At 45.4% G+C, this 13471-nt stretch overlaps 1 protein-coding gene across 5 annotated transcripts in view; it reads left to right on the top strand.

Moving 5' to 3' along the window:
• Positions 1-13471, top strand: part of tet2 (tet methylcytosine dioxygenase 2) — a 32311-nt gene that overhangs the window by 5213 nt on the left and 13627 nt on the right. The window contains exon 2 of one of the 5 annotated variants that reach the window (XM_076975474.1): positions 3469-3571. The exons of 3 other annotated variants lie outside the window; for them this stretch is intronic. The gene's annotated coding sequence lies outside the window, so the exon portion shown is untranslated. Of the gene's footprint in view, positions 1-306; positions 508-3468; positions 3572-13471 lie in introns of those variants that run through there. One more of the 5 variants, XM_076975473.1, reaches the window with a different exon arrangement.

The raw sequence follows: 13471 nt of genomic DNA on the forward strand, positions 1-13471 counted from the left end.
GTGTGGCTCTGTGTACGTTTGTCAGCATTGTAGGAAGATTCCCATTGTTAATAGGGACAGCAGACAGATCCAGACATTAGATGCTAGGGGGAAGGGCAGGGCTGATTTCATATGTAGCACATACCACAGTGACACAGGAAATGAAACAATTAGGTCACCTCTGTAAGGGAAACTTTTTGATTGTATGCATGTGTGTGTGTGTGTGTGTGTGTGTGTGTGTGTGTGTGTGTGTGTGTGTGTGTGTGTGTGTGTGTGTGTGTGTGTGTGTGTGTGTGTGTATTACTACTCTACTGGCCACTCATGGAGTGCAGAAAACCTCTTAATCAACCAGACAATATGAGACAACCAGAAACATGATAAACAACATTCCAAAAACAGCTACATCTGAAGTATTTCTCTGGGGTTCTGGGACATGCGTCCCTTACAGAAAACAGCACCCTTGGTTTTGGACCCATAAGCAGAATTCCTTAGAAGTGGAGGATCCTACAGAAGTCCAGCCTGTTCTTTGTGAGTGATGGGTTTCTCAGGAGAAAGCTTCCACCGGGACAATGTTCTGCTTCAGACTGCAGAGTATGACGATGTGTTTATGGTACAGAGCTGAAACTCAACCGGCAGGTTTCAGGTGTCTGGGGCTTGGTGTGAAATCGGACCAGAGAGATACTGGGGCCAACCAGCTGCCACCAACGACACATGCATATAAACACACACACACACACACACACACACACACACACACACACACACACACACACACACACACACACACACACACACACACACACACGTGTGTTTGTTTCCCAGATATAGCAGCAGTTGTTTTCATTTTGCAGTCATGTAAGAGCTTGAAATATGATGTCCAGGGTGAAATGGCTTTGTGGCTCCACCTACTGAAATAACCATCATTGGTTCTACACAGTCTACACAAAATACTGCAGTCTACACAGTCTACACAAAATACTGCAGTCTACACAATCTCCACAAAATACTGCAGTGTACACAATCTCCACAAAATACTGCAGTCTACACAGTCTCCACAAAATACTACAGTCTACACAAAATACTGCAGTCTACACAATCTCCACAAAATACTGCAGTGTACACAATCTCCACAAAATACTGCAGTCTACACAGTCTCCACAAAATACTGCAGTCTACACAGTCTACACAAAATACTGCAGTCTACACAAAATACTGCAGTCTACACAGTCTACACAAAATACTGCAGTCTACACAATCTCCACAAAATACTGCAGTCTACACAGTCTCCACAAAATACTGCAGTCTACACAGTCTACACAAAATACTGCAGTCTACACAATCTCCACAAAATACTGCAGTCTACACAGTCTCCACAAAATACTGCAGTCACACAGTCTACACAAAATACTGCAGTCTACACAAAATACTGCAGTCTACACAATCTCCACAAAATACTGCAGTCTACACAGTCTCCACAAAATACTGCAGTCACACAGTCTACACAAAATACTGCAGTCTACACAGTCTACACAAAATACTGCAGTCTACACAATCTCCACAAAATACTGCAGTCTACACAGTCTCCACAAAATACTGCAGTCTACACAGTCTACACAAAATACTGCAGTCTACACAATCTCCACAAAAAATACTGCAGTCTACACAGTCTCCACAAAATACTGCAGTCACACAGTCTACACAAAATACTGCAGTCTACACAGTCTACACAAAATACTGCAGTCTACACAATCTCCACAAAATACTGCAGTCTACACAGTCTCCACAAAATACTGCAGTCTACACAGTCTACACAAAATACTGCAGTCTACACAATCTCCACAAAATACTGCAGTCTACACAGTCTCCACAAAATACTGCAGTCTACACAGTCTACACAAAATACTGCAGTCTACACAGTCTACACAAAATACTGCAGTCTACACAGTCTACACAAAGCGAGGCATGAAAGACTTTCATTCAAAGACAGGATCAGGAAAAAGCCTCTGGGTTCTGTTGTTGGGAAGTTTCACTTGTGAAGCTACTTTAACATAAGAAGATATTTGTGGTGCATAAATGGTGTTAGATGTGTGCATGTATATTATAGATCTATATATGAAAAGATCTATAATCATTTCAATCTGTGTGTGTGTGTGTGTGTGAGAGAGAGAGAGAGAGAGAGAGAGAGAGAGAGAGCTGCTCTGGGTCACATGCCTTTGCTCTTTGGAGGGAAAATCGATGCCACGGCAACAGTTTCTGAGGAGACGCTGCCTGGATACCAATGAATGCTCCAGCACTGGCCAGTTTGTGCTAGTCAGCATGAACGATAGAAATGCAAACATATGAATCAAGGAGCTGAAATAAACACCCAGAGAGGTGCAGGGCACTCGGACTGGCCTCAGGTTGAATTACACCCATCATCATGGAGATTTTGGGTTCTCCTACCACTGAGCCTGCAGGGCGGAAGGCGCTCTCATCTTTGCTGAAAATCTGCCTGTGAATACTTCCTGTGAACACCCCATCCTACCCCCTCCTGCCCCCACTGCACTGCCCCGCTGTCCCGACACCTGTCCTGCTGCGGTCAAGGTTAGGGTTATAAGAGGGGCGAGTACTGCTGACTTCACAGGTGAGCAGTGAGCAAACCTTTACCCACGGCTGAAGAGAAGCCTGTGTGAGCAGAGGCCCGGGGCTGTGCCATCCCTCCTGGGGAGAGAAAGAGACGGATGCAGGAGAAACACTCGGTCTGTCCCCCTGCCAGCAACCGAGCTGTTGCTCATGGAGGGAGGCTGACACCACTCCCTCTGCAGTGTAACGATGAGCACCGGCCGTCTCCCAGTGCTGAGGGGTCCTCACTGTCCTCTCTCACTAAACACACTGTCCTCACCATCCTCTCTCACTAAACACACTGTCCTCACTGTCCTCTCTCAATAAACACACTGTCCTCACTGTCCTCTCTCACTAAACACACTGTCCTCACCATCCTCTCTCACTAAACACACTGTCCTCACCGTCCTCTCTCACTAAACACACTGTCCTCACCGTCCTCTCTCACTAAACACACTGTCCTCACCGTCCTCTCTCACTAAACACACTGTCCTCACCGTCCTCTCTCACTAAACACACTGTCCTCACTGTCCTCTCTCACTAAACACACTGTCCTCACTGTCCTCTCTCGCTCACAGCTTGCTGTACAGCTCCCAGATCCTGAAACAGAGAGGCAGATTGGCTACATGCCAATCACGAGTTTCAGAAAGAAACCCAGTCCGTTCTGAGACCAGAACGAAGCGCAGAATGAGCCACAGCCATCCTAGTCCCACCAGCTTCTCTCGCTCTCTTCCTCCATCTGTATCACTCTATCTCACCCTTGTCTCTTTCTCACTCCCTCTCTTTCTCTGTCTCTTTCTCTTTGTCTTTATTTTTCTATGTCTCTATCTCGTGTGTGTGTGTGTGTGTGTGTGTGTGTGTGTGTGTGTGTGTGTGTGTTTGTGCTAGGTTAATGTTTGAAGCAGATGGCCAAGCAGGAATAATAAGGTGGTAGCCATGGTTACTGTGCTGTCTGAAAGACATTAACTTTGCACTGTGCCCAGTTCATCAGGTTAGTACAATATATTGACTACACACATACAAAAGGTGGGGGAGGAAATGTGGAGGAAGTGGATTATTGGGGTGAGGCGTTGCCGTGGCCTCAGATGGCATGCTGTGTGTGTGTGTGTGTGTGTGTGTGTGTGTGTGTGTGTGTGTGTGTGTGTGTGTGTGTGTGTGTGTGTGTGTGTGTGTGTGTGTGTGATAGAGAGAGAGAGAGCTCAGAAACCAGAGACCTTAATTAGATGCAGTGTGTGATGTGAGCTGTCTTCATCATCCCATGCACAACCATCAACCACTACACTCACTCCGCACCACAGAGAGGGGGGTAACCCCTCCGCACCACAGAGAGGGGGGTAAGCAGTGAGACGGGTTACGTCATTAGCAGGTGACCCAGTGCTCGCTGTGGTAATCAGTCGTGCAGAGGCAGATAAGCTGACATCTACACCCCTCAGGGATCCCAAGGCAACATTGCTCAGACCTGTTTGTGTTTTAGAGCCGGCGTGATGGTGTAATCACTGCTGAAACCTGTGCTTGTGTTCTGTCTTATGGAGTACAGCAATGAGCAGGACCAGAAGTGTTATTTTAAAGTGCATTCCAGTACACATTACTGGTTACTTATTTAGAATGAATCTGTAACCTAATCCACAGGGCTGATTATTTTTAACCCATTGACTGTGTCTCATAACACTGCCTCCCTACATTTTCAGGCAGTGTAGCCACCAGCAAGCTCCCACAAGCTCCTTTATTCTTCTGTGCAGACACATGAACAGCTCAGCAGACGTGTGAAAGGTGTCCACACAAACATGGTCCCTCCACAGCAGGTCAGCACTGTGCAGAAGGGCTTTTGCTGCAGAATGTCCAATCTCTCCTCTCCTGTCAAACTACCAAACTCCACCAGTGTGAACAGCCTACACAGTGTAGAAGAATTTGGTGTTTGTAAGCACATGACGTTCTTCATATTAAACCTGTGGCTAGAATATACCTCACCGGAGTATACTGATGAAATACACTGTCCTTCAATAAGAGACCATGGACATGTCTAAAATTTTGCTAAAGATACTTATGTAAAGAACTTCCTTCAGAAATCTCTCAGTTGAGAATGGCACACATCTTCAAAAGCGGATCGTAATCTGGGTTTATTCCAGGCAACATTATAACTAAAATGTAAACAGAAATTTATTGTTTCATAATGATTGCGGAAGATAAAACAAGAAAAAAACAGCATCAGTGAGTTTCATCATGACATTTTAATCATATAGGCTATAAAGTAATATTTACCTTTAGTAACATTTAGTAACATTTTGACTTGTGTCACCTTAGAACAATATCTACTAAATCCATATCAAATGAGGATACATACAAGGGATTTGGTATGACCAAACATGTATTCGATATAAAATTTATGTTGACATAAAGGTACTTAATCAGACTCAAATTCATCCTTACATATCCACTGGGACTATGAAATGCTTATGATATTGCATTAGAATATAACATTAGTGTAGGGGTTTAGTACTGGTGTTGGGATTTAGGATTAGGGTTAAGGTTTAGCATATAGGTTTAACATTAGGGTTAAGGTTTAGCCCTAGGTTTATGGTTTAGCCCTAGGGTTAAGGTGGAGCAGTACCATAGTACCATAATACTTAGCTTGTTAGCGGAGAAGATTTCAGAGCAGCAAGAGAAGAACGACATGTTAGAGTCAAATGACATTAGAGCCGTCTGACTGGTTTCTGCTAGGGAATCTGCAGTGCAGATTTGTTTTTACTTGGAGTATGCACTGTGTGTGTGTGTGTGTGTGTGTGTGTGTGTCTGTGTGTGTGTGTGTGTGTCTGTGTGTGTGTGTGTGTTAGTACTCTAAATGTTTCTAAATGTGTGTTTGCATGCATATGGTTGTATGTGTGTGTGAGTGTGTATCAGCTTTTACTCTTTTGTAGTGCTTTCACTGTAGATGAGCACCAGAGTCCGAGACGTGTGGGCAGGAATGGAACCCCTGCACAGGCCTGAGTGAGATGTGAGAGGCTGCCTGAGCCCTGGTGGCCTGATGGGCCCTTCGGCCTGATGGGCATTGCTGATCACAGGAGTGTCGCAGGAGCAGCCAGAGCAGCAGCACATCTGTCTCTGATTACCCACAAAGACTTGCAGCCGCCAGGGGTTTCGCTGGGGATGAAATTACAAACAGAAGTGAATATCCAGCCCCGACTTTGAGCTCCTCTGTTGAATGTCGACTAAAGAGCTCAGACAGGCACTGGTGCAGAAAGAAATGAGAGATGTGCACACAAGCAGCAGAGGAGGTGTAGGGACAGAGACCTGCAGAGATATAGGAGGTGTAGGGACAGAGACCTGCAGAGACAGAGGAGTTGTAGGGACAGAGACCTGCAGAGACAGAGGAGGTGTAGGGACAGAGACCTGCAGAGACAGAGGAGGTGTAGGGACAGAGACCTGCAGAGATAGAGGAGTTGTAGGGACAGAGACCTGCAGAGTCAGAAGACGTGTAGGGACAGAGACCTGCAGAGATAGAGGAGTTGTAGGGACAGAGACCTGCAGAGTCAGAAGACGTGTAGGGACAGAGACCTGCAGAGATAGAGGAGTTGTAGGGACAGAGACCTGCAGAGACAGAAGACGTGTAGGGACAGAGACCTGCAGAGACAAAAGGAGGTGTAGGGAGAGAGACCTGCAGAGATAAAGGAGTTGTAGGGACAGAGCCCTGCATAGACAGAAGAAGTTTAAGGACAGTGACATGCAGAGACAGAAGAAGGTACAGAGACCTGCATGTGCAGCAGAGGAGGTGTAGGGACAGAGACCTGCAGAGACAGAGGAGGTGTAGGGACAGAGACCTGCAGAGACAGAGGAGGTGTAGGGACAGAGACCTGCTGGAATCTCTGACCAGCACGGATCAGGTGTGCCGCATATGTTGGCTGAAGTGAAAGTCGTTGCTGTATTGTGTTGGTGGAAATCAAGACTGAAAAGACAAAGTAAGCCCAACGTATCGGTGGGCCGGTCAAGCCAGTGAGGAAATCTCCTGCGTCCCCCGCTGCACCTCCCCCACCACCCCCGGGACTTCCTGCGTGGAGCTGATCCCAAACAGACAGAGACGCTTCCTCTGCTGCTCCTGCCTGCTGCTAGCAACCAGCACAGGGGCACCAAGAAAACAGCCCTGTTACTAGACAAGCTAGTGGTGCAGCACACAAGGAGAGCAAAGGGCATCTTGTGTATGTGTGTTTGAGAGAGAGGAAGACAGAGAGAGGAAGAGGAGGAGTTTATAGTTGTTTACTGTAGTGTTGGTTGGGGGTTTGTTGGTGTAGGCTTTCAGTGAGTAAATACTTCGGCTTGAAGATTACACTGCATGAATCTCTCTCTCTCTCTCTCTCTCTCTCTCTCTCTCTCTCTCTCTCTCTCTCTCTCTCTCTCTCTCTCTCTCACACACACACATACACAACACACACACACACACACACACATATATACACACACATGTGCCACACAAATGGCTCCTTCAAACAGTTCCAAAATCTCAATCAAGGGCATAAACTACAGTACACATATATTCCAACACGTTATTAAAGTATTATAAAACAACCCTACAGAAATTCACTTGTTCACTTCTGTCACAGCTTCCTATCTGCCCTCTGAAACACACGTTGCTCACATGCACACAGGACACTATGGAAACCTCAGACTGATGTGGTTTAGAGTGAAAAGAAGAAATGGTGCTTTTAGCTCACAAAGGACCAAAAGAATTTGAATGAAGCTCATTTTCAGCATGGCACCTCTCTGTCTAATGCCTTCCAGTTCTGGATATTCCTGTTTCACAGTATATGAAATATGCTTTGAAATCTACAGAAAAGTTTGTGTTGTCCTTCCTGTAGCACAGGAAAATGTACTGCTGTAGTTCAGGTTTCTAAATCTCCCTGAACAACAACCTTAATGCTACACCCATATGCTAAACTTTAAGCCTAATGGTAAACCATGTGCTAAACCTTATGCCTAATGCTAAATCCCAACACCAGTACTAAACCCCTAGACTAATGCTATATTCTAATGCAATACTTTAAGCATTTCATAGTCCCAGCGGATATGTAAGGATGATTTTAAGTACCTTTATGTCAAACTGCTTATTTGAATCTGAGGCATATTCTGAAAGTTAAGAACTAAACCATCTCACCCTACATCACAGCTACAGCCTGGCAGACAAACACAGCCTTAATAGAAACTACCCCAGTAACACACACACATACTCACGCACACACACACACACACACACACACAGAGGCCCTTTGTTACAAAGGCCAGAAATGCAGTTTGGCGTGTCACATGTTGCAAGCTCCTGCCCCATGCCTGCTCTATGTTGCTGGAGGAACCTGCTGGCTGAGACACACATGTGTGCATCTGTTCCCCAGAGGCCCCGCCCACTCCACTAAGAGGCTCCGCCCACTCCACTCAGAGCAATTACTTCAGCTCATCAAGCCCCTCCCAGCATGTGGGAGTCCTGTTAAAATCCTGCCCGTCACGCCGAGGTCTGCCAAAGCATCAAGAAAAAAAGACACTCGAGACCAGAGTTGCCAGGTTCGCGGTTTTCACGCCAAAATGGGCTCGTTTGAAAATCCAGCCGCGGGTAATAATTCTGGGGTCGCGGGGTGCGGTTTTTTGGGCTACTTTTGAGTTGGGCTACCGCGGGAGTTACAAGTCAACACTAAGAATCGATCGCGATATAATACTTAATTTGCCTCCATTTCACACTCGCCACCACCCCCCCCCCCCCCCCCCGTCGACAACTTACACTCACCACCTCCCCACCCCCCACCCCCCGTATGAAGTAATGAAATGCAGTTTGGTATCTAATCAAGTGCAACACGTGCAGGTTGTATAGAATGCAATATTTAGAGATAAAATGCAGTTATTTACAGCTAGTGTAAGTAACGATGGTTAATAGATATGTGCAGAATAGATAAATTACCTAGGGAAATGCATGTGTGTGTAATGTAGTTATGGCAGTACATTGCACAGGGCAAAGAAAAATACCATGGTATAAATAAATGTGATAAATACAGATGGAATCATACAGATAATATACAGATTATCCTATACCACTGTAGATAGGGCTATACAAATGTGAATTGAAGAGGAACACTGTACAGATGTTGTGTGGATGGTAAGGTATGGATAGAGGGGAAGGAAAGAATGGTCTTTGGGAAGAGTTCAATAAGGTGACCGCTGTGGGAAAGAAGTGGTTTCTGAACCTGCTTGTGTTAGTCTGCAAACTGTGAAAATGGTAGAGCCTGGAGGAGGAGCAGAAAAGAGTATGGCCCGATGACAGGAGTCTGAGAATCTTACATGCCTGGTGCAGGCATCTCTTCTTGTGGACCTCCTGTGATTGCCTATCAGCAAGTCCCTCTCAGCTTAGTACACTTTTAAGGTTCACACTGTCAGTTCTCAAAAATTAAATGTTGAACATGGGTCAGTACTCATTTAAACCTTAAAGTAATCCAAAAGTAATTAGTTACATTACTTTTTTTAAGTAATCGAAAAGTTACTCTACAATTACATTTTAAACAAGTTAACTTGAAACTGTAACAAATTACATCTTTAAAGTAACTTACCCAACACTGCACACACACACACACACACATAGCAGCTCACATATATACTCTCAGACAGAACTGTCAACCCACAAAACAGTGAACAGAGAACACCTTTCCTGGCCTGTAGAGTCATTTGTGGAGCAGTAAACAGGGACAGCTGAACTTCATCGGTGTTCATGAACACAGAACAGAAATGCTGTTTCCCTTTTAGAGGGGTTTTCCTTTTCTTAGAGGGTTTTTCATCATTAAAGTTTAGTCTTGCTGACTTTTTAAACAAATCCTGCAGTTAATCCAAATGCCATGGCTTCTGAAACAGGACGAGAAGGTGCAGCTTATAGAAGCATGTTCTCTGTTTTGTCCTCCACATCACCCACAGTTAGTCAGGCATGTGTCTGCCTGTTCAGACCAATCAAACATCTGTTTACTGCAGAGTAGCTCCTTATGTCTTAACTACAGGTTTCACACAATGCCCTGTGCGTGTGTGTGTGTGTGGCTGCTAGCTATGAAATTAAGCATTAAGATCATTCAAATGTTCACCAACTTATATTGGTTTGTTCATCATAACTCTTTAAATGAGGATAGTAAGAGAAAACTATGTCCATGAAAAACCTTGTTAACATAAGAGCTGCCATTCAGAGCCCATGGTAAAGAGTTAACAATCAGAAACATGTTCCAGACTGACAGGAGAGCGTGTCTCTTCTTTCAGCCAAATAAACCAAACAGAATCTAAATCTTAACTTTGAATCTAAATCTAACTGCAAATCTAAATCTAACTGAAACTAAACCTAACTGTGAATCTAAATCTAACTGAATCTAAACCTAACTGTGAATCTAAATGTTTGTTTCTTGTTCCTTCAGAAATAATTTAGGGCCATGCAGTGTGCAAGGTTTCGCTGGGTAATTGTAGTAGAGGCACACACACACTGACACACACTCACACAGCTGCAGCCTGGAACAGAGGAAATGTACACTCAAGATAATTCAGCTCTATTGAGAGACCAAGCAGAGGCCAGGGGTAGATTTATGGATGCCCCTCTGTATCTCACTTTGAGTGGTGCTGCATGTTCTCAAACACACACACATACACACACTTATACACACACACTTATACACACACTTCATCCTGCCTAAACCAGCAAACCTGCCTTGCCCCAGCTGTGCTGACATCAGCATTCTGTATAAGGTACAACTGATCTAAATACCTTTTCCTCTGCTAACACACACACACACACACACACACAGGTGAAGGTGTGGCTGAAAGTAAGCAGCAGGTAGTTTTCGAACTGCGTGAAGCCCTGCTAGTCTGGTTCCCACCAGTGAGACAGTTCATCTTTTTTTCTCAATAAGCTCAATCACTTAAAATTAATCACTTAATTTAACACCAGAAATAAACCAAACAAATGCCAGCTCTAAGCTGCACTGCTGTGTTGTCAGTTTGTGGTTGTCAGGTCATGGTCCTCCCTCCACTCCCTCCACACACTCCACTCCTTCCACACCCTCCACTCCCTGGACCCCTGCAGCGTCTCCCCACCCCGCCCTGAGGCGTAGGGGCTGCCTGGCCAATCGGCTGCTATAAATACCAGCGACGGCGGCACTCTCCATGAGCAGCGCCGCCCCCCCCCCCCTTCCCGAGCCTGTGCTGGCACGTGCAGCATGTCCAGGAGGGAGCGTTTCTGGGGGCGACTGCAGGAAGTGGGACGTGGCCATGGGTAGAGTAAATGAGAGAGGTCTCTCTACTAAGACCAGCGTAGCCAGGAAAGGGCATGTGGGAGAGGAGGAAGTGAAACAAACAAGACAGACTGGCAACTGACATCCAGGCCCCACCCAACTGACATCCAGGCCCTACCCAACTGACATCCAGGCCCCACCCAACTGAAATCCAGGCCCCACCCAACCACAAGAACTGTGAAGCAGCTCAAATCCAACAGCAACTCATATCCAGACGGCAGGCTAGTGTACGTCAGGTTAATTGTTTTGGTCACTGTTACTAATAAATTATTGCAGAAACCAAAATTCAATATTGCAAAAACCAAAATGCATTTGACAGATTCGGATAGAAAAGAGTTGTTAGTGTTAAAGTCACCAAACTAAACGTGTTTTTGTCTGACAAATATCTAATGACACATATCTAATACTAAATAAATATACAAATAAATATACAAATTAAATACAGCAAAGGTCTGTTTTAATGCAATAGACAGCATGCAACTAACACATTTCTTTTGACTCAAAGTTAACATGTCATTATTTGGAGCTCTGTGTGTGTGTGTGCGTGTGTGTGCGTGCCTGCATGTGTAAGTGTGTGTGTGCGCGTGTGTGTGTGTGCGTATATGTTTGCGCGCGCAGCTCTCAGCTGGGATCTTTTGCTTTGTTATCCTGCCTTCAGAGATTTTTTTCAAAGTGGGTGTATCCAACTGTGACAAGCTGCCCGGCACCGAGCAGCTGCAAGCAAACTCTGGAGTGGCTTTCAGGACTGGAGCTACTTTGGAGAAACATCACATGAAACTAAACTCTATAATTAGCACTACAAAATATTGGTCCCTCAACCATCTATAGGGAATTATCTGTTGTTTACATGACGAAGTGCTTTGACGGTGTAGCTCTGAGGCAAGTGAGGCCTTAGTTTGAATAATAACTGTGTGTGTGTGTGTGTGTGTGTGTGTGTGTGTGTGTGTGTGTGTGTGTGTGTGTGTGTGTGTGTGTGTGTGTGTGAGAACATGTGCGCACGCTTGAGTGTGCGTATATGTCAGTTATGAGTGTGCACGTGTGTGGGGGGGTATGAGTATATGTGTATGAGTGTGAGTGTGCATGTGTGTGTGGGGAGGGAGGGTATGAGTGTATGTGTAGAAGTGTGAGTGTGCAAGTGTGTGTGTGGGGAGAGGGGGAGGGTATGAGTGTATGTGTGTGTGATTATAATCATGGCTAATGACTTCCAGATGTGAATAACAGCAGTGGTGACATCTCTCTGCCTAACTAAACATGCCGTAGGATTCCTCCTTTTTTCAGCTTTTTCAACATTTATTTCCATTTTCTCTTCTCCTTCCTCCTTCCGCTTACAGCGGTGTGTGTGTGTGGATGGTGTGTGTGCTCCTACACACAGTCCTCTGCTCGGCAAAAACAGAATCTTTTCAACTTTTTTGGAAATGCTGATTCAGGATCCAGTTTCACGGTTCTGTCTCCTCCATCAGTTACACTGTTCTGTCTCCTCCATCAGTTACATGGTTCTGTCTCCCCATCAGTTACACGGTTCTGTCTCCTCCATCAGTTACACGGTTCTGTCTCCTCCATCAGTTACACGGTTCTGTCTCTCCATCAGTTACACGGTTCTGTCTCCTCCATCAATTACACGGTTCTGTTTCCTCCATCAGTTACACGGTTCTGTCTCCCCATCAGTTACACAGTTCTGTCTCCCCATCAGTTACACGGTTCTGTTTCCTCCATCAGTTACACGACTCTGTTTCCTCCATCAGTTACACGGTTCTGTCTCCTCCATCAGTTACACAGTTCCGTCTCCCCATCAGTTACACGGTTCTCTCTCCTCCATCAGTTACACGGTTCTGTTTCCTCCATCAATTACACGGTTCTGTTTCCCCATCAGGTACACGGTTCTGTTTCCCCATCAGGTACACGGTTCTGTTTCCTTCATCAGTTACACGGTTCTGTTTCCTCCATCAGTTACACGGTTCTCTCTCCTCCATCAGTTATACGGTTTTCTCTCCTCTATCAGTTACACGGTTCTGTCTCCCCATCAGTTACACGGTTCTGTTTCCTCCATCAGTTACACGGTTCTGTTTCCTCCATCAGTTACACAGTTCTCTCTCCTCCATCAATTACACGGTTCTGTTTCCTCCATCAGTTACACTGTTCTGTCTCCCCATCAGTTACACTGTTCTGTCTCCCCATCAGTTACACGGTTCTGTTTCCCCATCAGGTACACGGTTCTGTTTCCTCCATCAGTTACACGGTTCTGTTTCCTCCATCAGTTACACTGTTCTGTCTCCCCATCATTTACACGGTTCTCTCTCCTCCATCAGTTATACGGTTCTGTTTTCCCATCAGTTACACGGTTCTGTCTCCCCATCAGTTACACGGTTCTGTTTCCTCCATCAGTTACATGGTTCTGTCTCCTCCATCAGTTACACGGTTCTGTCTCCTCCATCAGTTACACGGTTCTGTTTCCTCCATCAGTTACATGGTTCTGTCTCCTCCATCAGTTACACGGTTCTGTCTCCTCCATCAGTTACACGGTTCTGTTTCCTCCATCAGTTACATGGTTCTGTCTCCTCCATCAGTTACACGGTTCTGTCTCCTCCATCAGTTACACGGTTCTG

The sequence above is a fragment of the Brachyhypopomus gauderio genome, chromosome 15 (assembly GCF_052324685.1).
Source record: "Brachyhypopomus gauderio isolate BG-103 chromosome 15, BGAUD_0.2, whole genome shotgun sequence".
In the NCBI taxonomy this organism is placed as follows: Eukaryota; Metazoa; Chordata; class Actinopteri; order Gymnotiformes; family Hypopomidae; genus Brachyhypopomus; species Brachyhypopomus gauderio.